Here is a 24268-nt window from a genome sequence, read left to right as displayed (position 1 = left end):
GCATTACTCCAAAGTTTTTACAAATCCAGTCATGCACTTTGCCATCTGTACTGCCTGATAAACACTTTGTGAATCAATATTGATAGAGATATTGATTAACTGATAGTGGGGCATGGAATGACTTTTAATGTGGTGTTGAAGTTGCAATGTCAGTTTCCTTTGTGGCATCTGTTTGTATTTTTTGAGTCTTCCAGACTATTGTGAATTTCTCAAGACATGGTAACTGACTACCTTCAACAAGACAGACACACAATGTGACTAACCTTATTCAGACACACATCTAAGGAAAATGTGTAGCAATTTGTTGCCATAATGCGAAACATTTTGCCATTAAACTCCAAATGTGAGAAAAGCATAAAACATACATAAAAAATACAAATCTAGACATAAGTCTTTTACAGTCATTAAATAATTGATATTGGGGAAAAAAATGTATATAAATAACTGAAATGCCTCAGAGACACACTGACATTCATGCACACACACACCTGCCAGTGGAGAATAATGCTCCAGATGAGCCCAAGAATGAGTTTGTGATTCCCATCAACGATGTCTGCCGCTCCAATATTCACTAGATCAACCTGTAGAGAGGTGGTAAACACACAGAGAGGGCTAAGGATGGCAATACTTTCTCTGATCCTTATGTTTTTTGTTTTTGAGGACACTATAAAGACAAGAGTACCGCATACGGTACAATATACGCACAATGTATGCCCTTCGGCAAAATACTATAGTGCAATCTACAACAATGGTCCAGACAAGCAAATACCAGGCATAACCTTTGACCCTAATTTGAGACCTTTTGTGATCCTTCTTCCTACGCATTCAAAAGCTACTTCGATATGCAGGAAAAGGAGGAATTAAATGAAATAGGAGTCAGAGACACCAAAATAAGTAATGGGGTGTAAAAACGCATTTGCCACGCATGCAAACAGAAGAGTGACTTTGCGTTAAGGCTGTCATTGAAGAACTGAACCGGGGTCGCAGATCTGCCGACGGCGCACTTCTGAAGATATTCCAACTATAAACGTGTTTACTAACATAATTACTATAAACAAAGAAGCACTTAGGGGTTTACTAGAACTTGGATTTTTATCAAATAGTTGAGTTGAAGGAAATAGTTGCCGAGTGTCACCAGAGAGCATAAGTGCAGGGGACTTTAATATATCTTGGCATCATACTAGGGTATCCCATACAGCTGACATGGCACCTCTCAGGGATGACTGTGAATACCTTTGAGTTGAGGAGACATACAGGAAGACATGCCATCTAGTGGAGGTACAAATCTGTTTCAAGTGTTGTTAAATTATCTTGAGCGAATCAGAAGTTATGGGCTGAACAAGAGAAAGTTTAAGGACAGAGTCAAACGGAGCCTATACCAGAATATATTCTCCTTTCGCATTTTAGAAAATCTTAAAGCCATGGACCAATAACTACTTGGTAGTGACAATGAGCCACTGCAGCTGGTAGATTATCTTTGCCAACATAAGAAATTGCTTGATGGAGATGCCACTGTCTTCTTTGGGGAAAGTTCATTTAAAATGGACTGAGGCAAATAGGAAATTGAATTTTTTTTAAAAGCCACATCCTCTATACTAAAAAGGAGTGGACCATCCAGGTTCACAGCTCAAAAATCTGCCTCTCGGATGGCAAAGAGGTGCATTAGTGCCTATACTATGGGAGGTTGACACATCTGGAAAAGAGCTATCAATGCAACAACATCTGCTCACATCCAGACGTGATCTTTTTCAGGGAAGACCTTGTGACCCACCCCATCAAATTAGGGATTATATTTTGGTTAAAAAATACAGTAACAGTAACTTACACATTTTGTAAAAGCTCGTGTTCTAAAAACTCTGGCAAAGAAGTGTCCCATTTTGCAGGATGTATATCAAGCCGGCGGCATGGTGGCGCAGTTGGTAGAGCTGCCCACTCAGCGAGAAGGTCCCCCGGATTGAATCCTGACCGGGGGGCCATTCTGGGTGGAGTTTTCTCACTTTGCATGGTTGTTTGTCTCATTTGTCTCTATGTGTCCCTGTGATGGACTTGCAACATGTCAACGGTGTTCGCCGCCTCTCGCACAATGGTAGCTGGTTATGGGCACCAGTGACTCCCGTGATCCGAAAAGGAAGAAGTTGTGTAAAGGATGGATATATCAAGCCATAATTCTGGAACCACTCAAAATACCAGGGTGATCTATAGTAGGTATCAAACTAGAGCCAGGAATCTAAAGATGTGCTTAATTTCTTTTTTTTTTACCAAAGTATAATTTAATCCCTGATTTGATGGAATGGGTCATAAATTTGTTAATATTTTCCAGAATTAGAGTTGTGATAAAACAAAAAAATGCAACATATTCCCAATTTTAAGCGCACTGTTAAATAACCAGTACTATACACATGCACAAACCATCAAAAAAGACGTGTGTTCAGGCTCACATTGTTCTTCTGCAGGATCTGCAGAGCCCGGTTGACATTGTTCAGCGAGTGAACGCGGGTGAAGCCTTTCTCCAGTCTCACCTACACAAAAACACAGACAAAGCAGAGCGAGGAGAATACTGACGAGGATCCAGACCTTGCTCAGGGGCATCCTCGAGCGTTTCAAAAAGCCAAATGACAATAAATGTGAGCGTTTGCATACGTGTGTATGAGTGTGTGTGGGTTTCTCTGTACCAGCTCATGTCCTGTGAGCCCCTCCAGCAGCTCCAGCAGACGCCGTCCATCACACAGATCCGAGAACAGATTCTCCACAGGTGGTTTCCCTGTCTAAAGACACAATTATACACTTCACCAGAAAATACTAAAACAACAAGTCAAACATTAGGACTATGTTTCTAACATCGCATCTTCACAAACACACTCCAAGAACAGATGTTTTGTCATGTGGCTGAAAAAAAAAAAATCAGAACCATTAGCACGACTCTAAAGATGTGTTTGCTTGTTCCACACAAAAGCAGGTAAAGGTTCAAGCTCTGATCCTGGCGAGTGAAAACATCATCCGAAAAGTGTTGGGTACAGGGAGACATCTCCTAAGTAATCACAAACCAGCCTTCCGTTAAATGCGAAGATAACAATTTATACCCAGGAGCTTGTTTTCGATCAGTGTTGACAAGTCTGGGGTTCCAAACCAGCAGCTGGTTCACATCACAAGCCGCTGCGGGCTGTAGACAGCGTCAGCTTTCTTTTCGGAGCTTTCACAGCTGAAGTGTCAGAGGAAGAAGAAGCTTTTCGGTGTTTTTTTTTTTTTTTTTCAGGGAACAAAAAGCTGGATCTTTTATTTATTTGTTCTATTTACAGGTATCGCCGAGCTTTTGGCTCACGAGGCAGCTGAAATCTCCGAAGAGTCAAAACGACACAATCACAAAAAAAAACAAATTAAACAAAGAAAAAGAACAATGGGACAATTTTAGGTCTGGTGGTTACTGGAAATGGAAATGATTGTAGAACATTCAAATAATTGGAAAAGTTTAAGTAGTTTAAGGCAGTGGTTCTCAAACTGGGGTTCCCAGACCCCTGGGGGTCCACGAGCCGAAGCTTGGGGGTCCGAAAAAAAAAAAAATATATATATATATATTTTTTTTTTTAATAAGCATGTAAAAGTTTAACAACCTGTTAAAATACACCAAAATGTAGGAGATCACACCTACTTTATTCAAAAATTTCGAAGGGGAGGACACCCAGACCCCTGCCCAATATTTGCATTCCGGCATGGATCAGTTTACAAACGAAGCCCTGGTACTTGGTCCGACTGTTATGATTATGTTCAGTTTTATGTAAAGAGTTTTCTGTAATCCAACATTTTTCAGTCAGGTCATCTGGACAGTTTTTTTTTTTTTTTTTTTAGGCTGAAACGTTTCGCCTTCGATCCGGATGTCTTCATCAGTCAAGGAAACGCACAACGAAACTGAGTTTTCTGTAATAATTTGAAGACATGGCAGTACAGTGGTCCCTCGCTAGTTTGAGGTTCGTTTTTCATGGACTTGCTCTATTGCGGTTTTTCAAAGTAAGACTGGACATGACACACAACTAGTTGATTGATGGACGAGCCGCACGATCGGTACGAAATTTTTTTTTAAATGAATATTTAAAATTATTTAGCACCTGCTGTATCATCCACCCACACCATCTGTGTGCAGCCCAATATATATATATATATTTATTACGTACACGGCAGCAGAAAAAGCGACGCAGGTCACACAGACAAACGGTCAAGAACTGATCGCCACAGGGCAGGTGGCTTCAACCTGTTGACTACATAGACCCCCCACCACCACCCTGTTGTCGTTAAAACTGGCAGCATGGTGGGGCAACACAGACATGGCTCTAAGGTTGTTTTCACACTTGATAGTCCAGTAGACTCGGTTCGGTTGGGGACCAATATTCATGACCTTTTGTTTACATTTGAGCTGGTGCGTTTGCGTTCACACTGCACTGTGCAGTCGAGTCAACCTGTTGAACCAACCTGTTCCCCCGCTTGCCTGAGGGGCGCTGCACCAAGAACAACTGAAAGAAACGACACAAAAACCTCTGAAGAAGATACTTCTTCTTCTTCTTCTTCTGGAAATAAAATCAAAACCGGAGTGGCATCAAGTTTTAGGAGTTATATTTTGTAATTTTTCAAAAATGGACTCGGCATGAGCGGAAGATGAGGCAGACAACCATGGAGAATATTGTTTTTCCACACACGGCAACTGACGGCTCCATATGAGGTAAAAGCGTGTTTGTTTGCCCTGCGCTGTACTCCACTTCTTGCTTGTGGAGCGGGGCCCGGTCTGATTGCATTCACAATGTACTCGAACCGCGCTGGAGTTCTCTTCTATCGGACCGAGACCTAGGTTTTAGCCCGGGCCAGAGTTCGCCTTTTTGTTCCGTGACAGAGTTCGATGGGGCGTTCACACCTCCCTAAACGAACCGGACTTCCTAGGAAAACGGGCTAGAGTTCGATTAAAGCGGACTAAACAGGGCTGGAGTGAATGCACCCTAACGTGACTCTGTCCCAACCCACCATCGCCAAAAAAAACTATACAAGCACTCCGCCAGTGGAGCTGATCTAGGAGAAACGCTGCACCCTCCCACTCCCACTTAGGAACAATTTAGTGTTACCAATGCACCAAAGATGCATGCTTTTGGTCTGTGGGAGGAAACCAACGTACCCAGATAAAACCCACGCATGCACGGAAAGAACATGCCAACGCTGCACAGAAAGACCACTGGCCAGGAGAAGAACCTGTGACATTCTCGCCGAGGGGCAACAGCTCTAACCACTGCACCAGTATGACGATAAAATTTTGATATATTCTCCAGCCCTAAACTCATACTTCATTTCTAGCCAACTCAACAGTCACCAGTCTATATTGACCTTTGATGAACTTCAAACTCTGTACTTTCAGAGTGTTCACTTATTTTCTTTTCTTTAGTACATATAAAATAGCAATATTTTTAAGTAATGTACAAAATAAATGTGGGTAAACGTTAGGGAACACATTTTACATTTTCAGCTGTAATACCTATTAAAAGTTGAGTTAGCTTTCATCAAGGGCCTGATTTGCTTGTCTTCGATTTCTGTATTAATTTAAACTTATTAACATGCATACATTATAAAAATCCAACCCCGATTTCTATATATATATTTTTAAATCATCAACTATTTCTTGTACTCACTGAACAAGTACTGGCAGCAAAGCGGTGCCTGGAGCACTGAATCCTACCAAGAAACACTGTTCATGTATAAAAAAGAAGAATTCTCTTTCTTTCACGTATAGAGTTCTTCAGAGGGCTTGAGCTCCTTAAGCTGAAGCTGATCAATTGTTTCAGTTTAAATTGGATCCCGCAATTTGACCTTCAAGTGTACACAATTTATTAGAGGTGCCATGTAGAGTTAAGATCAGGTAACCTGAACACTTTTTCAGGCGTTCCTTGATTTAGGCCCAGCGAGGTAAGTAATAACCATAAATCAAGTCAGAGAAGTTTTTTGAAGGCAAGTAACGGGGGAGGACTGTGGCAATAGGTAAGCAAAGACTGCCTTCATTAAAAAAAAACTACAATAAAATCGCTTTGCATGTTCTGCCTCATGAAACACAGAGACACTGTGAACATTTTGATTTTGCAGCCTGATTACTATTTGTTGTGCCCATACAGTCCAAATATTGTTTAAATTCTTTAAAACTCTATGTTTAGTAATAATAATCCATCCATTATCTTCCCGCTTCCTCCTTTTTGGGTCGAGGAGGTCACTGGTGTCCATATCCTGCTATGACTGTGCAAGAGGCGGGGGACACCCTGGACAGATCTCCAGTCCATCACAGGGACACAGAGACAAACAACCATTCACTCTCTCACTCACACCTAGAGACAATTTAGAGTTACCAATCAAACTAACATGCATGTTTTTGGTCTGTGGGAGGAAACCGGCGTATTCGGAGAAAACCCACGCATGCACGGAGAGAACAGGCAAACTCCACCCAGAAAGGTTTCTCTTATTCTATCATAAGAAAAGTAGCACGTTTCATGTTGCAATAAGACATATTCTATTTTTGTAGCAGTCGTTTTGATATTTTTTTATCCATCTTCACAATTTCTTAAGATGAAACATCTAACAAAGTGAAGTCAGGTCCTCTGGACGGTTCCTTCTTGCTGAAACTTGTTGCCTTTTATCCAAAAACGTCTTCAGTCTGAGGAGCTGCAACAAACTCATTATAAATAGCTCCTTCTCATATTGGATCACCCAGTTTGTGCATGTAGTCCGCCCTCTGCCCCGCCGCCTGCTCAAACTCTCGAACTAATCTCAAGTTCTCTGCCTCAAACTAGTTTGAGACAATACTAAGCAATAAAGTACTTGGGGTCCACTGTCCAAGAAAATGGGGAGTGTGGTAAAGAGGTGAAATAGAGTCCAGACAGGATGGAGAAAAGTTTCAGGAGTGATTTTTGACAAAAGGGTGTCAGCAATGGTCAAAGGAAATTTACAAGACAGTGGTGAGACCAGGTATGTTGTATGGTCTGGAGACAGACATGGACAAAAAGACAGGAGAAAGAACTGCAAGTGGCAGAAATGAAGATGTTGAGGTTCTCCTTAGGAGTTACAATTGACAAGATTAGGAATGAGATCATCAGAGGTACAGCACAGGTTGAACAACTGGGAGATAAAGTTAGAGAGACCAGACTGAGATGGTTTGGACAAGTCCAGAGGAGGGACAGTGGGTATACTGGTAGAAGGGTGTTAGAAATGCAGCTGCCAGGAGAAAGACAAAGAGGAGATATATGGATGCAGTTAGAGAGGACATGGAGGTAGTTGGAGTGAGGACAGAGGATGCAGGGGACAGAGTGAGGTGGAGGAGGATGACTCGCTGTGGAGACCCCTGAAGACAGAACAGCATAAATAAAAATAAGAAGAGGAAGAAGCATTTCTAAATTTTGTATGTTTGGCACAAATTCTTAAAAAGGTGACTTGAAGCAGATGCTGCTTGTACGAACTCAAGAAAAAGCGCAACCTAGTTTGCTGAAACAAATACAACTTTCACATTATTTAGGAGCCTATTTCGTAAATTGATTAGACATACATTTTGAAGTTCTTCCATTTTGAAATCGGTTTGTTTTTTCCCTTTATAAAACCTCTGCGACTACAAGTCTGATTGCCCAGGTCTAGGCCCAGTCCAAATGAACTTTTCTTCATTTTAAATGTGTTCTTCCATTAAATAAACCTACGATAAGGAGTCTGCCAAGGTAAGTAGCTAAAGTGAAAGCAAAACTAGTTAGTGTGAAGCATACCAGCACGAGTACAAAGAAACCTGTAGAAGTTGTCCTTTTTGTACCCATAAAGTCTGGGTACATGATGGCTAAAGCTGGAGCCCATGTCTATTCCATGTCTAAGTAAGAAATTTAAATTGTTACATTTTGGCGGGTAAGAAAATCCCAGCTCTACATTTGAATGTATAATGTAGTCCTATCAATATTCATACATTATCATCTGTTTCTCAAAAAAAAAACTATAATCTATAATATTAAATCTAAAAACATAAGCACGATTGTTTAGTTTGTTGTTGTTTTGTCAACAGAAAAATGTTGATTCTACGCAAATGTGCGCGCAAGAACCATAGATAGGCTGTTTTTACGCTGATGGTGTTGTGGCTTAATGGTCAATCATTTGTTAACAGTTCATGCAGAGATATGGGTCTTTTTGATCAATTATCTTCTTTATAAACCACTGATTATCCAACCATCATCAGTCCAGGTGGCCCAAGTGCTGCTGTGGAATGATTTGGTTATGCTGATTGAGGAATGTCTCAAATTTTGAATAAATGAGACTGATCTGATTGCAGCTACAGCCCACAAAAGTAATTGGTTTGTGCACAGCAAGAAAACCCACCATTACAATTGTAATGTATTGTAATGTAAAGTACCAGAATATCCGCTTTTTCTTTCCTGCCCTCAAATGGAAATAATTTGGGCCGCACTAACTGGCATTTTAGAAGGCTGTTAAGTCAAATTATGTCTGAGCACAATTGGCACAACATTTTGAGAATGTGTTTATATGATGTTTGAATGTAAGCTTTGGTCTAACTTGTGTCATGCCTTTCACTAATAATGAAGGGCCATTTCTCTTCACTTTGTTGACCAATTACTGCTGCAGGACAGAACTCCAAATTAGGCTCTTTCACAAAACAATGAGGCAAAATGGTGTCAAAGACCAGTCCGTCTTTATGCTGCCTCTGGCTATTCATAAATCAAAAATGGAGCCATCCCGCACAGACATGAGCTTTCAAATGGAAATGAGCATTATTGAAGCAAAAGACACATGCAGCAGAAATTGCCTGTGCAGGCCTGGAGCGCTGTTGGCATCATCGTGCCGTGATCTTCAGCTATCACTGGAGCGGCTCGCAGCAGAGTGTGAAGCAGCTGGGATGAGAATCAGCACCTCCAAATCTGAGGCCATGGTCCTCAGTCGGAAAAGGGTTGATTGGTCTCCTCGAGTCGAGGGTGAGGTTCCGCCTCAAGTGGAGGAGTTCAAGTATCTCGGGGTTTTGTTCACGAGTGAGGGAAGAATGGAGCATGAGATAGACGGATTGGTGCAGCGTCTGCAGTATTGTGGACTCTGCGCTGGTCCACTGTGGTGAAGAGGGAGCTGAGCTGTAAGGCAAAGCTCTCTGTTTACCAGTCAGTCTAAGTTCCTACCATCACCTTTGGCCACAAAATCTGGGTAGTGACCGAAAGAACAAGATCACGGGTACAGGCGGTTGAAATAATTTTCTCCACAGGGTAGCTGGACTCTCCCTTAGCAATATGGGAGAGAAGTTCAGTTATCTAGGAGAGACTCTGGGTAGAGTCACTGCTTCTCCACATCGAGAGGAGCCAGTTGAGATGGTTCAGGCATCTGGTAAGGATGCTCCCTGGGCTCCTCCCTAGGGAGGTGCTTCGGGCATGTCCGTCTGGGAGGAGACCTCGGGGAAGACCCAGTACACGCTGGAGAGACTGTCTCTCAGTTGGCCTGGGAATACCTTGGGTTTTTTCGAAGAGCTGGAAGAGGTGGTTGTGGAAAGAGATGTCTGGGCCTCCCTGCTCAAGCTGCTGCCCCTGCAACTCAACTTTGGAACAAGCGGAAGATAATGGATGGATGGAGTGCATCACATCAAATGTGTCAAGGACATCTACGTTGTACAGTTTTCTTAACATGAAAAATTAACTTGATTAAGACATCCTTTTTGTGGTGAACTATTTTTTTTTAACTAAATGCAAAGTTGCTGTGCGTCATTGATATTCCTTTGGATGTTGATGTTTAATCCCCTGAGCAGGTGGTTGCACAGCCCATTTGCCATCACTTCATCACATTATTGAGCTGCAAAGTCGGCTTACCTTTTCACGTGTCAACTGTTTTAGCTCTGTTACTACCTTACTTGGAGGAACATCGGGGTGGGTTGGCTTCAACCTCCCTAGCTGCCTCAAACTGCACAAAAATCACACCGAGGCAACCAAAAGGCGCCTAAGTCCTGACTTGAAGTTTATAAATAGTGACAGGATAGCTGCTGGTCACAATGTTCATTTACGGTGATGAACCTTTAAAGCTGGTTAAATGCAATTAGAGACACTTTGTTTCGTCTTTTCTTGAAGTAGTTTCTACTTGAGAGTTTTTGATAAGTTCTCAGTTTGGTAACGCATTGTCAGAATGAATTGAAATAAATAAAACACTTGGGCCCTGTCCACACTACAACAGATATCAACATTAAAAAATACCTTCTGCTGCTTATATTTATGTGGTGGCCATCTTGAATTTTGACTCATCAACCCAATTTTCTAAAGTGACCTTTCTTCCGGCAGCATGGTGGCACAACTGGTAGTAGAGCTGTTGCCTCTCAGTGAGCAGGACCCCCGTTCAAATCCCGGTCCGGCGGTCTTTTTGGGTGGAGTTTGTTCTCTCCGTGCATGCGTGGGTTCTCTCCGGGTACTCCGGTTTCCTCCCACAGACCAAAAACATGCATGTTAGACCGACTGGTAACTCTAAATTGTCCCTAGGTGTGAGGGAGAGAGTGAATGGTTGGTTGTCTCGTTTGTCTCTATGTCTCCCTGTGATGGACTTGCGATCTGTCCAAGGTGTACCCCACCCCTTGCACGGTGATTGCTGGACATGGGCACCGGCGACCCCCGTGACCCAAAATGGAAGAAGCGGGAAAAATGGAAGAAGCGGGAAAAGATAATGGATGGATGGACCTTTCTTACACCTAGATGTAGCTACGCACTACAATGGAAATCAGTACTTTACCCCCACCCCCCACCCCCAATTTATCCAGCTCACAAAACCAACTATCAGGCGGAATGGACGAAGGGCATTTCTAATTCCCCACTTCGCTCTGTGACGAGGTACAAATACTGTCTTTTTCAGACTATAAGGCGCACCAGATTACAAGGCTCACTGTCGATTTTTGAGAAAAATAAAGGATTTTAAATGTGCCTTATAGTTCGAAAAATATGGTATCAGTCACAAAAGCTAACACTGTCATGTTTGGTTTGAAACAGCTCGTTTTTCGTTGTGCCCTAGTAACATACATCTCCATATTCAAACTTACATACTCCTTTAGTGAGAGAAAAAAAATAGATAAATTTGATGTTTGTTGTTTTTTAAATAAACCATATATTGGGGCATAATGCACCTCACAGTTTCAGAACAACTGCATTTTGCCTATTCCTGTAACACACTTATAAACGATAAACTCCATCATAGGGTGAGACGAATAATAACTGAAGAAATTTTACATCATATTAAAAAAAAGTATAAAACAACAATTGGTTTGGGAGAAACTTTAGCCCAGCTGAGAATGTTCTGTCTACATTTTCAAATGGCTTCAATAAAAACAGCTTCCAGCAGTTTTTATTTTTTATTCCTAGAAAGACTTGTTGACAGCTGGTGTTCCTTAAATGACTCGTCTTCTATCTGCTCTAAATATTTTGACAGCCGCCATTGTCTGGAAGGTATTTGCAAATAAAGATCTATTTACATTTTGTTTGTGAAGAACCTTCTACGTGACCTTTGTGAGCAAATGAGCAAAAACATCCAGAGGCACTCAGACCAAACTAATGTATGCCTTATCTACAAGGTTAATACATGTACATACATAAGGGGTGCACCAATAAATCGGACGGCCGATTTATCAGACGGCCGATTTATCAGACGGCCGATTTATCAGACGGCCGATTTATCAGACGTCCGATTTATCGGACGGTCTATTTATCGGACGGTCTATTTATCGGACGGTCTATTTATCGGACGGTCTATTTATCGGACGGTCTATTTATCGGACGGTCGATTTATCGGACGGTCGATTTATCGGACGGTCGATTTATCGGACGGTCGATTTATCAGACGGTCGATTTATCAGACGGACGATTTATCAGACGGACAATTTATCAGACGGTCGATTTATCAGACGGACGATTTATCAGCCCCGACTTCCTTAATTTTGGGAGATCGGAGATCGTCCAATACTTACATAAAAAAACGATATTACCGATTTTTTTTGTTTGTTTTAACAATTGTCTGAACTTCATTTATATTTCTGTGCCAGTTAAAACAAGTTTGTATTGTTTCTAGGTTATTGTTCAAGGGTATGTTTTTCAATAAAATAATATTGGAAAATTGAAGGTGCATTGTGACTTTATAACACCTGACAGTGTCGCTTAGAAAACAAAATCGGTAAACTGCAATCGTGCACCCTAACATACATAGATTAGTACTATGTATGAACTTAGACATAGGACAAGCAACATGTATAACTATGACTCCCTTGAAAAAAATAACGTAGAACATAAAATTTTCTACCGGTTCAGTTCCAGTGTCAGTTGGTATTAACAATTTTATAATCAGGGGTGTGTGAAAATCATTTACGTAATTCTTATCATCATTGCTGATTCACTATCCAAGAGTAATAAGTGTGCAATGATTAGAAACCCAGTAACTACAGAAACGCACACACACAGTCATTTTCCAGTCAAGGATGATGCTAATTGTCGTCTCCAGACAGATTTTAAATTAAGCAGACGCATTAAGCACCGCGCCACATGCATATCCTTGACTGAAACACTGAAAGGCTTGCACTGTTTCCGAACACACCGTATTGCAGATAAAATCCACAGCTAAATCACAGGCTTTCAAGCACATTTTACAACATTGTTAAACAGCTCAAAAATAATATTTCACTTCATCGTGGAAATTGTCCTCGCATGGGAAAAGGAATAAAAAATGCAATGCAGAACTGAGACTCGTTTGGTAGATTGCCATCTGACAGGATTGCTGCAGGGTACGTTATGATTATGCTACACATTTACAAAAGCACATTGAGAAAGGGGAAAAGAGAAAAGCTCAGAGTCCTTGTTGATTTGTGGTTCACCATATGTGCCACAACTAAATGGGGCCAGCTGTGACTCGATGGTTGAGCGGACATTGTTCATTAGGTAGGGCAAGGGTTTGATCTCTGACAGCAAATGCCACCTCAGTTCTAGTGGTGCATTTTGATACCTGCTTGGGAGCTACCTGATTGTTGGCCTCAAATATTCAGGTCTAAAAGCTACGTTAATGATAAATTACACCATTTTTAAATGGTTTTAAAAGGTGCTAATGAAGCTACAGCCCTAAATTTTCACTTTACCCTTTCATGTATGAACCAAGATCCAAGGAAGTGTTGAAGCCATCAGTTGTAATTGATTAAGGACACGTGGTAGCCTCGCATTTGTTTCGGCTCTTCCTAAAACCTAAATCAAACAGGTGTGGAACAAACTATTACAGGTAGTCTGATCATAGATTCTTGAACTATGAGCCACAGAAGACTTTGTCTACATTTTTGTACTGGGTATACTGTGCTTAGAACCCAAAGTACACTGGTTAGTACAATGTAATCGCCAATTTATTTTGATTTTTAAGCATATTGAACATTTCCAAATTTCTCTGATGCTTATATTTGAATAAATGAACAACGGATTTTGTGAAACAGTTGGCTTTGTATTAAAAACGTGTTATAGAATTTATCAAAGCAAAACATGGTCAAGTATTAAGTAGTAAGTACAGAATTATACAATAATTCGCTGGATAAGCTAATGTAATAGACAAACGCTGTATACAGATGGATTGTTACGGAAGAGTTTCACTGCCGTTTAACGTATCAATGACACATGCCTAATGATATGTCATGTATCACTGGGCACTTTTAAGTGGGTATACTGAAACTCTTAAGCCTTTTTAGTGGTTATACTCCGTATACCCACGTATCATGTAGACTACACTGGTTTGCCGTATATATACGAGTAATGACAAAGATACCATTCATGTTCAGTTTTGAAAAGAATGGTTTAAGTTAAATCATTACTGACTCTGTAATAGCGCTGCTGTGCACCCTCCATTCTGGTAAAGAAAACAGTACATTCTATAGTAATGAGAGACATACAGGGTAAAAGAAGATAAAAATCCCTACGTTTTGATGTATAACGTGCAGTGGTGGGCACAACTACCCAAAAAGTTGTGGACTTTGGACATGGCTGCCTCAGAAGAGTCGACAGGGGAGAGGACGGACTCCAGAAACCATCTATCAACTGGTTGGCCCACTACGTGAGCGTGCTACTTATGGGATTGAGTGTTTTGTGACTCCTTGAACTGATGAAGTCTTTTGGGCGAAGGACGAAACGTTTCAACACAAAGAAACCATCCAGAGGACATGACTTAACTTTGTTGGATTTTTTTAAACCTAGATTATTGAGCATGAACTTTGATATCCAAACGGTTAGCTTCGCTAGCTGCTAATTTGCTAATTAAAAAGAAAAAAATTAGCGTCACTAACGCTAAACCACTAAACAGATTTAAGGAATCCAACACTAAAGCACTAATTGGGAACTGCATAGTATATGCCTATAACTTATTATACACCTACGCATATAACTTTAGATATATCTTATACACTCTTCCGTCAAATTCAATGTAACCCGAACTGCAACGTCTACCCCCACAAATGTTATATAAAAACGACCTGCTCAGCTGTGAAGTGTGCTATTATTTTTATTGGCGTTTCGCGTTATCACTGTGACGTATTTTGCTAACAAAGATGCCATATTTCCCTATAGGAAATGACAGAGAACACTCCTCACACTAACTGATGCTGTCAAATCACATGACTTAGTGTCGAGGTCCCTGAAGAAGACAGAAACTCACTGCTGGATATGTTTGAAGCTCACAGACAGTAATCATCAGCTAAATGTCTGGAACCGATTAACGTTTGGAGACATTTTGATTCAATATGGCTGCCACAGCTACCTTAGCAAACACAAAATTGACCATAACTCCATCATTCTTTGATATATAGAGCTGAAATTTGGTGAGGTTATAGCTGAGAGCGTTCCCTATCACATACAGGATTCAAATCAAAAATCCAAGACGGCCGCCTTAGCTAAAAAGTAAAAATTACGATAACTCGGCCATTTTTAGAGCTATTCAGCTCAAATTTGGTATAGTGATAGCTGAGAGCAAACCCCAACACGGTACTGTCAAATCACAATTTTAAATAGTCAGCAGCCTGGCAGTACCCGTCAAAATTTCTCCAGAAACATTCTAATTTTTACCATGCATTGCTGTCGCTAACACTGTAAGACTGTAATGTGACAAGGTTGTAAGTGAAAACTCGAAACGGTTCATAAATCACATGTAAAGCATCCATGTCCCGTTCAGAGGTGAACTTTCAGAATATAAATCGATCCCTCTGAACCAAAACGGAAGGGCAGAACTTTGCTGTGCTGAAGCAGAGTGATGCGTTCAATGTGTGTCGGACGTCTCCCTCGTGTCATTTACTATAATGAAATAACTCACTTTAGCGATTCTCTTAGTGGTTAATTTTTATAAACTAACTGCAAAGTTGCTGTGCATCATTGATATTCTCTTGGTAATAAATCTGTTTGTATTAAAGTAAATATGTGTGAAAACATTTTTGAAAGAATCACGTTTCAGAGACAGTGAGTGTTGCAATGCTTGGTAGGAAGTACGTATGCAATCTTACTGACTGTTTTAAGATGTTTCTAAGTGTGAAAATTGAGTTTTCCTATTTATTTTTCTGCTCTGGTTTAGTTTGGCATTCATAGTAAAGTCTCTGTTATTGGCTAAAAACTGACACTATGAGTCAGAGATTGTTTGCCGTAGGTTTGAGGAGGAAAAAAAGCACAGCGAGGTTGGTGACATTAACGGGTGGCCCTTTGCTTAGCTCTACATAACATAGTATAACTATGCTTTGTGTAAAATCACCATTCTTCTGTACGCTTTTAGTGCGGAGAACTTACTAAATAAACACCAGACTTGAATTTACTAGATTTAAATTTTGTGGAAGCTATTTCCGCTATAGGTATACAAAGTTAGCGAAACCGCTAATCCGTTAAACAGAAAGTTAGTTCCATTATTTGTGGATTAGTGGAACCGTGCCCACCACTGATGATGTGTACTGTATTTTTTGCAGTATAAGTCGCGTTTTTTTCATAAAATAGCATGTCTGCGACATACAGCGAAGCGACGCATTTATGTTTTTTTTCCCATATTTCTAACCCAATTTTTGGCTGAGATGTGACGATTTCATTAATTCTGACATGGAAAATATTGAACACTACCATTTTCAGCCACTAGAGGACCCTCGACTAATATGGCAAGCCAAGTGTCTCATGAATAGGTAAAAGTGGCAAATAATGAGACACTTGGCTTGCCATACCAAGCCACCTTCTTCTCGCTCCAGAATTCCTGGAGTAAACATCAAATCAGCTGCATTTCACCGCTCCACCCAGGCGAAATGCAGCTGATTTGACAGTCAAAGTGCATTTATTAAGGAAAAGTTCAACTGAGACACACCTTTACTATAATGTTGAGCAAACAAATTATTGCTTTTAGGCGATTATCTTGTTAAATTTCAAAGAAATGCATAGCGAGTTGTCCCTCTGTGCGCTCCCTCTGTGCGCTCCCGCTTCTGCGTATCGGGTTTTGAATTGCAGCTAATTTGACCGTCAAAGTGCAATTATTAAGGAAAAGTTAGACTGAGACACACCTTTGCTATAATTTTGAGCAAACAATTAATTGCTTTTAAGTGTTAATCTTGTTAAATTCTTGTTAAAGTCCTCCCGTGGATGCTTACGTGGCCGCCATTTGGCAGCCATTCAATTTTTGGCACAACACCGACCCACATTACCGGGTTGTCATACGGCGTTGCGATGTGTACGGCGGCAAGTATGGCATATAAAACAAAAAAAGACGTTGTGAATGTAAATTAAAACAAATCATACAATTTAAACCATGGTTGCATAAAAACCTATGCTGTCATGAGTTAGCATGAACAGGGATCCTGCCTCGTCTGCCACCCAGCATACTGTACATTGAACCCGACCTTGACGGACGTCCCCGCAGCTGGTGGGCCCATGCGATAGTGGCTTCCTGTCCTTTCTTTAGGGGATGAGATGGGAATGGTGCAAAGCAGGCTTAGGTGGGTACGATGGGAGCAGAGATCATCAATTAAACATTTCCTTGGCCTAAAATGCAGCATTTCAAGTAGTGCACACAAAAATAGGTAGTCATTATCACAAACTGTCTGAACCCCACCGCATAGTGACCACTTGACTGCAAACACTCAGAATTCAGTGAGACTGCAACTGAAAATTTGTCTTTTTTCTTGCAGTTTTGGTTTCCAATAGTTTCCAGCGGTCTAGAGAAATACTAGCTTAACTTCAAAGTCCATGCTCAATAATCCAGATATACAATCCAACATTTTTCAGTCAGGTCATCTGGACGGTTTCTTTTTTTTTGTGCTGAAACGTTTTGCCTTCGGTCCGAAAGGCTTCATCAGTCAAGGAAACGCACAACAAAACTGATTCTTCCCCCAACAGCTTACTCCAAAGTGGAACAAACCAGTTCTGCTTGTGATAAGAAGGTCTCTTTGGTACACCCCCTCCTCCATTGCCGGCCCTCTTCCTTGTCGACAGTCGTGTCAAACTGGTTGAAAACAACAAAGTCCATGCTCAATAATCCAGGTATACAATCCAACATTTTTCAGTCAGGTCATCTGGACCTTCCGGATCGAAGACGAAACGTTTCAGCACAAAAAAAATAACTGTCCAGATGACCTCATTGAAAAATGTCGGACTAGCTTAACTTGTTTTGGCTATAATTTGAAGACTCTAGAAAGTAAATTGTTGACAGCATGTTTATGGTCTAAATATGCTGCAGTGGATTGGGAACAGAAAAAATATCCGTAAGAGTTGGTAAACAACAACCAAAAAAAAGGGATATTACAGTTCTCTTATAACAGATGCTTCCATATCTCTCAAGTGCTTATTTTAATGGTTTGGTAAGAAGCAATTCACAGTGAAATCAGATACAATGCTGCCTCAGTGCCAACTCTCTCCTTAGCATCATTTTCACACATTCCCCCACCTGTGCGTTTCATTTTACCCTCCTCCTCCTCCTGAACCGATGTTTTACGCTCACCAATTCTTCCACTCCTCACTACTCATTTGCACCCTTGTCTTCTCTCCTGTCTCATTTTATTTCCTCTGCGCTTTTAATCTGTGCTTGTCCCATCTGCTGTCTCAAATACTCACACTCCAGTAATTGTCGATTGATAAGGGCATCTATCCTTTCTCTCTTCTGCTCACCGCTCATCTCTTTCTCTTTATTTCTTGTTGTCTCTTGTTGTCAGTGTCTGCTTTTTTTTTTCCTTTCCTCAGCCATGGTTACAAGTCAGACAAAAAAAGCTTGAGTATGGAGGGGAAAACGTAAGCAGAAAGTGAAAGGAAAGGTGCTGCCCCTCTTGTTAAAAGAGCAATAACAGAACTACCTGCAGCTGGACTGTTGTGAGAACACACAGAAGGGTTGGGGGCCATTCACACTAGGGAGGCCTAATTGGGTGACCTGTTGTTACATAACCCAGCTAGTCAAGGTATACAGATCCAGCATTCCTCCCTGGCTGCCCTGGAGCCTCTTTCTCAGCTGTCTGTCATTGTTTTACTCAAAATTTAACAGCATTTTTTGTTTAGCTCAGATTTGGTGTAGTCCAAAGTTGTAGAGTAAAGCTGGACACAACGTTGGGGGTCTGTTAGACTAGTCTTAAATATTTCATATGTGTATACAATTTACAGGGGCAATTTTAAAGGAATATATGAGTCCACGTTAATCAGCCTACCTGTCCAGATTTAATTTTTATTGCCATTTCTCCTTTATAACATGGACTTTGTTCTCAGACTGATGTATTCCCTCAATTTCCATCTCCATCTTCCACCGCTTATCCATAGTGGAGTCATGCCAGGAGAGAAACCCATACTTCCCTCTCCCCATGGACTCTTAGGTCGTTTTCACGCCTAATAGTCCGGTAGACTCGGTTCGATTGGGGACCAAAATTCGGAACATTTGTTTACATTTCAGCTGGTGCGGTTCACATTCACACTGCACTGAGTCAATCAAGACAAGCTGTCCCCCCCACACCTGTGGTGGTGCTGCACCAAGAACTACTGAAGGAAACAACATGAAAACCTCTGAATAAATGGTAAATGGTAAATGGACTATACTTATATAGCGCATTTGTATCTTATGAAGACATCAAAGTGCTTTACACTACAGGTACAATCTGTGCCCTCATTTATCCATTCTTACAGCACTCTACTAGATCTATTCAAAGCTAATTGAATAAATCATTTTAAAGAGACTAATCAGTGCTTTATCACATTCATACACCGATGGGACACACATCGGAGGCAATGAGGGGTTCAGTGTCTTGCCCAGAGACACTTTGGCATGCGACTGCTGGTGGATTCGAACCCCCAACTCTTGCATTGGAGGACGACTGCTCTAACCACTCAGCCACAGCCGCCCATCTTGTGTGCTGAGTTGTGCTCAGTGTGAAGAAGACACTGAGCACAACTTACTTCTGGAAATCCAAATAAAAATGGAGTGGCGTCAAATTTTAGTGGTTTTAGGATTTCTGTTTTGTCTGTGGCACATGTGCCAAACAAACGTTTTTCAACAATGGACCCAGAATGAGCAGAAGATGAGGCAGAAGACCATGGAGAATGTTTTTCACACAAGACGGCTGAGTTGGTTCCGTATGAGAAATGTGTGTTTGTTTTGGTTGTATTTACACAAAATGTCCTGCGCTGTAGCCCACTTCCAGCTTTTGGAGCGGTCTTCGGTCTGCTTGCATTCACACTGCATTCAAACTGCGCCAGAGTTCGCTTCACCTGAACCAAGACCTGGGTTTTAGGCGAACCGGAGTTCGCTTTTTTGGTCCGCATCAGAGTTCGATTGCGCATTCACACCTCCCCAAATGAACGAGACTTTCTAGGCAAACGGACTAGAGTTCAATTAAAGCGGACTAAACAGGGCTGGTGTGAATGCACCCTCAAGCTCCACCTGGAAATCCCCAAGGCATTCCCGGAGAGGATACACAGCCCCTCCAGTGATTTATGGGTCTGCCTCGGGGCCTCTTCCCAGTGGGACATCCCCGAAACACCTATAAAGGTAGGCGGTTAGGAAGTGACCTAATCAGATGCCCGAACCACCTCAACTGACTTATTTCGATACAAAGAGCAGTGACTCTACTAAAATCTCCCACCATGTAATGGAGCTCCACTATCTCTAAGGCTAAGCCAGCCAGCCTACGAAGGAAGCCCTTTTTGGTTGCTTATATCTGGGATCTCGTTCTTTTGGTCATGATCTAAACCTCGTGACAGTAGGTTAGAGTCGGAACATAGACAAACCAGTAAATGGAGAATTTTCACTATAGAGTCAACTTGACTGGATAACAAGGTGATTTTTCTTTTCTCAACTTCATAGACCTTGTGATGGACTTGCGACCTGTCCAGGGTGTACTCCGCTTCTCGCACAGTGATAGCTGGACATGGGCACCAGTGAACCCCATGACCCGAAAAGGAGAAAGCAGGTAAAGATAATGGATAGATAGATGGATGGAACTTCATAGGTTCTACTAGTCAGTCCACTGGTCTGATAATTAAAACTCCAAGACTGGATTGTATCAAGGTTTGTAAAGTTCTATTTATATGTGCATATTATTTTTGTTATTTGCATGGTGACATCTGAACTGCGGTACACTGGGTTGAATACATTTTCATGGTAATTTATCCTTGTTTTGAGTCTTTAATATGAGCAAAGAACTTCTACTGCCTCAGTTTCTCTGATAGTGTTCCACAATTATTTCACTAGACAGCCATTCAGCTTAACAGGGCTTTCAAAGGGAGAGATAAGATCTAATTGGATGTGAAAAGGGAAAGGAGAGAAAAGATGAAAAGGTAAAAAATAAAAGGAAAAAGACGAGAAAATGAAAGAGAAGTAGAAGAGAACAGAAGGAGAAAAACAGCTTAGGGGGAAAGAAATGTGAAGAGTGATAATAAAAAAGAGGAAGGATGAATAAACAAATAAATAAAAATATGGAAAAGGAAACAAAACTTGATGCATGTTTTAGTGTTTTCACAGGTGAAAATGTGATTTGATGCAATATGATTGTTGCTGTTCCAAACAAAATAAAAATAAGAAAAATGTGCAACACTTGTTTCACACGTTACCCAACACTATCACGGTTTTAAACAAATTTTCACATGTAACTTTGTTTTTATCTTCTTTTGGCTGCTCCCTTCTTCAGGCGTCGCCACCGCAAACTCAACTGAACAAACACCAAAGTTCATGCTCAATAATGGACTAAATGACTGCACTTATATAGCACTTTTCTATCTGAATAAAATACTCAAAGCATTTTACATCACAATCTGTCCTCATTTACCCATTCATACAGCACTCTACTATTTCTATTCATACAGTGATGGGACACGTATCGGAGGCATTTAAGGGTTCAGTGTCTTGCCCAGGGACACTTCGGCATGTGACTGCTGGTGGAATCGAACCTCCCAACACTCGTATTGGAGGACGACTTTCTTTTTCCAGTTTTTCTCTTTCCAGTTTGTTGGCGGCTCCTCAGATTGAGGAAGTCCTTTGGATCTCAGCAAAAGAAACCGTCCAGATGACCTGGCTGAACTTTGTTGGATTTTATACCTGGATTATTGAGCATGAACTTTGGTGTTTTGAACCACTTTGGCATGGCTCCTTCAGAGGAGCTGACGGGGAGAGGGTGGGCCCCGGACGCAATCTTATCACCAGAAAACAGTCTTTTTCCACTATGGGAGTGTGCCGTTTGTGGAACTCAGCTCAGTGTTTCCCCTAGATAACTTCCCATGGCGGGGTGCTCGTCTCATCAGTGATTTTTGTTGACGGGGACAGACAGATGGACAGAGACACGTCCTAAACTGCGCAGTGCGCTATTTGGGGGGGTGTCAGCGTGAGGGTTCAGCATGAGGGAAGAGGCTGCCTTTAGCTTTTTAGCTAGCAAACCTGTATTGAGAGCCGTTAGCTTAGCGTTACGTCAGTGCTGACAGGTGGGTGGGACGAAGGTACGCACGGTTCTGTTGACGGGGTGGGGTGCCACGCTTGTATAATGCTAGGGGAAACACTGCACCCAGTTTGTTGGTGGCTCCTCAGATTGAAGAAGTCCTTTGGATGAAGGACGAAACGTCTCAGAAAAAAAAAAAAAAAAAAGAAACAGTCCAGATGACCTGACTAACTCGCACCAACACTTGGTGATTGTTTTTATGCCGGATGTCCTTCCTGACGCAACCACAGACCACTGAGCTACCACAGCCCTCTGTGGGGAGCAGAGAGCTGCCATCTAGGGTGCCCAGGGGAGTAGATGTGGGAGTTAAGTGCCTTGCTCAAGGGCCCAAAGTAGGGCAAATGAGGGTGGAGGCAGGAGTGGGTGATTCACCATTCCCGCCCACATTTTAATGTTGTCGGTAGGGGGAGTTTAACCGGCGACCTTCCGATCACAGGCCCACCTTCTCTAACCTCTGCCCCACCACTCCCTAAATTTTCACCTGACATTCTCATCTCAAAATCACATGTGAAACGTGCAAAACATGTTTTAACAGATACAATTGTGCTTTTCCACATCTATTAATGTCTTTTTTTTTCCAAATTCAAATAGGAAACATGCAAAACATTCGATTCATGTTATTTAACACGTTTTTATAAGTTTAAACATTATTACACATGTTTTCTATGTGCACAAATGGGTTTCACATATGTCAAATCATAATTTTCTCAGATGGAAATGTGATTTTCCACATTTATGTGCTTTAATACCGAATCACACAAATCTTGTGCAAAACATGTTCCATTTATTTTCTACATAAAAGCCTCAGGTTTATTTTTCATGCATGAATTCACAGCGAAAACATGTATTTTATAGATGTTTTCTTCAGTTTTGCATTAAATTATTTTATTTTACTTTATTTTAACCCAGTATTTCTGACACGGCGTTTATTTTAAAGCGCGCGTGGTGGAAATAACCTGTGTGTTTGCAGCAGCCTGAAAAGGAAATGCCTCGATAATTGTGTCGCTCAGAGAGCAAAGAAAACAGCTTGGCAGATACGATGAAAGGGGGAGGAAGATGTTTTTGGCATTAAGAACAACAAATCCTTCCCTCCCGTTCGTTCCTTTTGAAAGCAGTAGGAGGGAATGAACAAAACGGACCATCAGGAAGACAGCTACTCAATGATGAAATGATGGAAAAAATCTGACATGGTGGGCGCAAAATCTAACGACACCCTTAGAGCAGTGAAAGCAGTTTATATCACTTTTTGTTTACAGTGTCTGTGGATGTAAACACAATGAATGACTTTGCTTCTAATGGGAATTTAAAAGGATTCTCAGACAACCTGAGTTGCTGTTTACTCTAAGTGTAATATGATACAGACACAGATGTTATATACAATTCTTTAAAAGCAAAAAAAAAAAAGGTTACGTAGGCTTGTCGCAATAAACAAATTAATCAATCGCATGATAAATAAAAATTATCGACCTCATTTTCATTTATCGGCTTTATCGTTTCTTCGTGTGACAAAAAGTTTAACTTCGATGCTCTTAACTGACCCCTCCCTTTCTATTTTCTCTTTCAAATCTGTTTTAAACGTCCAAAATCGCGTTTTTGGATCGTTAAAAGCAGCTAAGTTGAGAAGTTAAGCTACGAGCTAAGCTCACATTATTCTGCATGGTATTTGTCAATTTGGCTTAATACCATATGAAAATACCAAAAAGGGAGCTGAAAATTATGTAACACTTCAACTTGGAATATGTTTAATGTCAAATTTATTCATGACATTTATTCTCTCTAACACAATGACAACACTCGAACAGTGCAAATTTGTAAATGTTCACAAATTTAAACTCAACAGTGTGTGTGATGTCGTAACCTTGTGCTGGTGCTGCAGGCATCCTTGTCACTGGATTGTCATACAAAAACAGCACCATATATATATATATATATATATATATATATATATATATATATATATACATACACATACATATGTATATATGCGTGTGTGTGTATATATGTGAACAGCACATTTTATATTAGCGAGTCATTTTAATGGAATGGCCGATATCCAATATTTAACATTAGTGCTAATATCGGCCAATACCAATACCATGCGGATAATGTTGTGCATCCCTATTATATTTATTTTAGTATTTATATAAATTTTAAGGCTTTATAAACCCTCCCCATACTCTTGCAATGTTCTTAATGTTCAAAACTCTTTAGATGTTCTAAAAGAGAACAGCGAAAGAGAATGGACGGGTGATACTACGGTTACTGAGCCAATCACCTGGGGCGGACTGGCCATCGGGAGCACCGGGGACATTTCCCGGTTCAGGTCAG

General features: G+C 41.0%; 1 protein-coding gene across 1 annotated transcript in view; it reads right to left on the bottom strand.

The window, feature by feature from the left end:
• Window positions 1-2765, bottom strand: part of dmd (dystrophin) — a 274434-nt gene extending 271669 nt beyond the window's left edge. The window contains exons 1-3 of the mRNA XM_037696602.1: window positions 2673-2765; window positions 2439-2519; window positions 489-581 (exon numbers count right to left, since the gene is read on the bottom strand). The gene's annotated coding sequence lies outside the window, so the exon portion shown is untranslated. The remainder of the gene's footprint in view (window positions 1-488; window positions 582-2438; window positions 2520-2672) is intronic.
• Window positions 2766-24268: the final 21503 nt, after the last annotated feature.

Source organism: Nematolebias whitei, chromosome 23 (genome assembly GCF_014905685.2).
Source record: "Nematolebias whitei isolate Nwh7 chromosome 23, NemWhi1, whole genome shotgun sequence".
Taxonomy (NCBI): domain Eukaryota; kingdom Metazoa; phylum Chordata; class Actinopteri; order Cyprinodontiformes; family Rivulidae; genus Nematolebias; species Nematolebias whitei.
The sequence above is the reverse complement of the archived record's forward strand: the minus strand, read 5'-3'. Positions and strand labels throughout refer to the sequence as shown.